The sequence below is a fragment of the Typopeltis vanoorti genome, chromosome 5 (genome assembly GCF_054136105.1).
Source record: "Typopeltis vanoorti isolate ZY-2024b chromosome 5, IOZ_Tvanoo_1.0, whole genome shotgun sequence".
Classification (NCBI taxonomy): domain Eukaryota; kingdom Metazoa; phylum Arthropoda; class Arachnida; order Uropygi; family Thelyphonidae; genus Typopeltis; species Typopeltis vanoorti.
In genome coordinates, this window is record NC_143553.1 from 145,480,524 (window position 1) to 145,486,134 (window position 5,611).

Genomic DNA, 5,611 nt, shown 5'->3' on the forward strand with positions numbered 1-5,611 from the left:
TTATTATCAAAAGAGCAAAGAATAAATGCCACTTTCAGATGTCGATGTTTAATGAAGAAAACTTTTAAAATGAATAATTAACTAAATTTAGCTAATTAGATTATAATCTAATAGTCTGCCCTAGTCACAAGACATATTCATGGACACAAAGAAATAACTAAGCACGTACAAGCAGGCACACCAGCAGGAAAGCAAACACAGGCTGTTTTCAAAAGGTTGACTCCAACAATTCTAACTGGTGCCTTCTATGGATGTGGTGGTAGAATCTTTCTGACAGTCTCACAATGGATTTGAGAGATTTTTGGCAATGTGATGTCAGCATAATTAGTTTGGGTTTGGAGGTGATGCCATGATGAATTCAGGAAAGAGCCTCTCTGATTTGTATCTGTTTCTGTATAAGTGAAAAGCTTGTTTCCATTTTTATCCATGGCCAGCCATCCTAGAATGGCTGTAGTGCAGATGATGGACATATTTTTTGTTCTTCTAGGTGGACATTTTTCCATTTTGTCCAAAATATTTAAGCTTGCAGGAGAGCTAATCCACCTAGAAGAACATAGAAAATATGTCTATATGTTTGGGCAGCTGGTCTATACCATTCAGCAATGAGTGATAAAGGCTCTAGTGCAGTTGATGGACATATTTTTTGTGTTCTTCTAGGTGGACATTAGCTGTTCTTCACGTTTGTCACAAGTAGTAATTTTTTATTATTATTATTAAAGTTTGCAGGAGAGCTAACCCACCTAGAACAACACAGAAAATATGTCTATATGTTTGGGAAGCTGGTCTATACCATTCAGGAATAAGTAATAGTGAAGACTGAAACTAGGATATCAATGAGTCAAGACTTTGGGAGATGGCATAGCAGACAAGTGTTGCAATTTCATGGTCTTAAGCCCTGAAAGATATATGCCTAAGAAAGTTTGCAGTTGATTTTTTAAACTGCAGAGTTTAAAATCCAAGTTTCCAGGAGGGATAAAAACTACTTGCCTGCTAAAGACTGATTAATTCAGGAAATGATTCCAGAATAAACCATGCTTTGGGTTTCTTTTATGGATTATGACACAAGATTTATCCTATTAATACAGGTTTATATATGCTAACCACTCGTGCCAACCTGGCTGACTGAGTGGTTAGCGTATCCGCTCTCCAGCCAAAAGGCTGCGGGCTTGAATCCTGCAGTGGGCATGGATGTTTGTGATTGTCTGTGGAAATACTAGTGGTGGTGGTGGTCAGTGGTAGATAGCGTCGGTGTAGTTGCAGTCAGTTGGTAGATTGAGAGGTGGAAACAGAGTTGTACAGCAGGTGCTCTCCCTCAATGAGTCTTTGGGACTCCTTGGAAGTGTCAAATAATAATAAAAAAAAAAAAATAAGAATAATAATATCACCTTTTATAAAGTCTATTAAACACTGCTAATCCACACTTATCTCTAACATAAACTGAAGCTGTTGTTATTAAGAATTATGGCCAAAGCAACTAAGACTATGAGGTATGTGTGAAGTGTGTGCATGTTAAGTGCACATTCTTTTGGCCAGTTCGTATGAGACTTGGTAACTCACTTTTAGTTGAAAGGCCATTATCAAGGTTCTTTGTGTTTCCTAGATGGAATGTGAATCAGGGATTCTCCTAAGGGCACCATTGCCCAAATGAGCTTTGGAAACTCAAACTGAAGAACTGAATTAAGACATGAATATTCTAGCTCTTAAAATACCATTGGGAATAAATTATCAGTGTAATAAGATTTAATAAGTGGTATTATGGCATCTTACTTTGTACATTTACAAAGACAAATGAAAGGAACTTACTATTAGTAGCATAATCCAAAAGATAGTAATAACTGTGAGCTTAATTACAACCAAACAATGTATACAAATAATGATAATCTGATGCAAAATAATTTGCAAGACAGTTTTTGTCAGACTTCACACTGAGTTAATTAACCTGTATTTCAGTAACAATAAAACTAAACATCAGAAATTCTCAAATTTGTCAGACAGGTGGCACACTTTCACAACATTAAAAACTTGTGCATCATAATAAATTTCAGCATTTTTAAACTTAACAGCTTAATTAAAAAAAAAACCCACCACTCATGATTCAACTTTCAAGTAAGAAAGAGATAGTACAGACATGCACAATCAAGGCTCAACGAATATGCTTACCCACTCACCTGTGAAAAGTAGTTGCAGAATGGACAAAACAATATTCTTTTATTTAATTAAAAAAAAATAACTTTCTAAATAAAATATTTTTTTATCTTTAAGAAAACACGGGAGAATATGCATAACAAAGGACAGTTTTAGTAACAAAAATGAATGTAACAAATTATATTTTCCAAAAATTCAATGTTGTTTTCAGTGTTCTCTCACACAAAGGAAATGTCTCAAACAATGAAACAGAACCATTAATAACTTTATGAAGCTCCTACTGACTTATTGGAGAATATCATTAAGAGTGTCTTGGGCGAGTACATCCCCTCCCCCCCACAGCGAGTAGGATTTTGCATAATTTGTCGACCCTGTGCATAATTATACATATTTATTTTAATTTGATCCTCATTTTCTTCATCTTTATATTCATTTAAATGAGTATCTTAATAGATTAACAAATTTATCATTTTCAAACTTAAAATGCAAAGGACAATAAAATTTTTGAAGATGATATATAGCTTTTTCCCCCCTTCCCAGTTATGATGCAGGTAAAAAAAAAAACTTTTTTCATAGAATTTTATATTACAAACTATATGAATAATTAATATGCCTAAGTAGATAATTTTATTAAATTTAATTTTGCAGACTATTTGATTAATTCTTCAGGAGTAAGTTAAGTTTACAAAAATACACTTAAAATGATGTTCAATCTACAGATTACTGATATCATTCAAAAAGTAAAGATTAATACAAATAGTTCCTGATAACAACAAGTAGTCTTCATAAATGTCACATGCAAGTGTCAATGCTGATATATCTGGCCTTGATAAAGCAGCTTTACTTAACAGTGATCAGATATATTAGGTACAAGCTAATATATCTGATCAACCATACGTGGTTGATACTCAACCACTTATGGTCTGTTCTGATAAAGTGGATGAACAAATGATTCCTGATACCTCTTTGAACTTCAGCATGTTAAGACAATTTGGTTTGTTGCGAAATAAAAAAATATAAATTATTTTTGTAAATTAATCCTGAAGAAGTTAACTAAAGAGTATGTAAAACTAGTTGATATAATAAAGTTAATATTGTTTAGCCAATATTTCATAAAGCAAGGAAATAACCACAGAAGCTTTAAAGATGAAAATTTATTCATATTTAGTCTTTGATTTTTTTTTTCTTGGATTTTTTTAAGTTTTTTTTTGTTTTGTTTTATGAAAAAAAGAGCTAAAAACATATTGTGTAGGTGTATACACACATCCATAATACACAGGATGATTATAAAATTTATTCTGTGATTTATGGCTGTATCTCGGCAACAAGTAACTGCAAAGAGCTAAAAGCTTTGAATAAACTTCTGGTCAATATGCAAAATAAAATCAAAGGATAAATTTATAAATTCACATAAAAATGTTATTTCTATTTATGGCCATTTTGGAATTTAGATGAAGTGTAGCTAGCTACTTATGTGTGTGCACGTGCAAGCAAACACATAAGTAGCTACACACACACACACACACACATATTGAAGCGATAATAATCTTTTCAGAACTTCTCCAGGAAACATTCTCTTCACTCAGGAGGCATTTTATGTAGATTTTTCCTTAACATGGAAACTAGTATGGTATAGGGTATAGGTACATCATGTTCATAACATGAGTCTCTTTCGATATCTGTCACTGCTGAAAAAAATAAGTATGAACAATGTGCAATATTACTACAACTTTTTTTTTTTAAATTTAGGATTGTTTAAAAAAACTGCAAAGCCATACCACACTATGACTTTGTCATCGTAAGAAAGGAGGACTGATTAGTGATATGATGCAATTTTATACAATAACACCACTAGATGAAGCAAATTGAGCAGGTAGGTTACTGATTTTCTTCTATGGAGCATAAACTCCAAATATTTTGTTATGAGTAAATCTCTAAAATCACATTCTGTAATACAGAAGCAGCCTTCTATATTACAGAGTTTCAGAAGGCAGGAAACTTCATGTGCATTTTGTTGCCAAATGAAGCAGCCCCTCCTTGTTCCTATACTCTGGAATTTTGATTGTTGCACTGAATGTGAATCATGAAAAATATTATGCATATACTATATCACTATTTTGCATAATGCTGCCTATATGTTGCAGTTCTGGATATAAATTTAACTCATTCACTACACTGGATCTCTGTCAGTGTACTAAGCTGATACTAGAGCACATGTGGAAATAAATTTTATAATTACCTTGTAAATACAAAATTTAAGATGCATTTTAAGAATATTTATTATGTAAATGAATTATATAGAAACATCAGCTCATCTAATATATGATTGCATAAAAAGATTTTCACATTGAACAATGTCAAATGCACAGTGGTAACCATACAAAGATACAGATGCCATCATCAAGCAAGTCAGATCAGATTACTCTTCAAAAAACAATATTTATAGTTCTGTTTAATGATGAAATAAAAAAACAAAACAAAAACAATATCATTTGTCAACTTCAGGTTGCAAGTCATATTTCTTTGTATGTGTTTAACTAGCACTGCATATTTTTGTCCATTAACTACTACTATTAATATTAGTAGTTAATAGTCTTGATAATAACCACAGCACATTATATTTAATGAATGTATATCGAATGCTGTCTGGTTCTGCTTGTGGGAAGACTGCCCAATTTTTCAAGGAGAGAAACTACTATCCCTGATTAACATAAGAGCCTAACAAAGTTTCTCAAATCACAAATGGGATTGATCTGCAATGAGTGATCTTTCCCAGGCAAGTGATAACTAGTGGAACTACACTCACAGTAATTATTTAATATATCTAACATAAATAAAAAGTGATTTTTTTTTAAATCAATTCTTAAATCTGTAGATTGTTTATAATGATTTCTTTTAATTACCTTTATTGTCTTTTATATATTAAAACAAATATTAATCTATTTTTTTTATACAGCATTAACAAAGATATGCCCATGGAGAGTAGGGAATCCATCTTAGTGGTAGGCAAAAAACAGAAGAATATATAAAAGTTATTATTATTTTCTTGAGCATCTCTATGGTGTGAAAGACTCATTGTGAGAGGCATTACGCAATATAATTTGTTACCCAATCATAACTGCAATGTCACTCGCTAAAATTTTTTATGACTTAAATATCCTGCAAAATACTGATAGTCTGGATACTGACTGAAATCCAATTGAAAATGTACAATATATTTTTGAAAATTTGTAGAGCATTTTAGTAAGGATTACGTGGAAGCTTTTAAGTATATGACAACATAGTACATAAAATACAAACAGTACTGCCATATCTACTATAAATTTGTTTCTTCTCACTTCTCATCTATCTATAGTACCAGTGTACTTATGGATTCTAAACAGTATTCCATATGTGGGGATTATTATAAAACATTTAAAAAGATAAAATAATCACAGAAATAAAAATTAAAGAATTACTATATTAG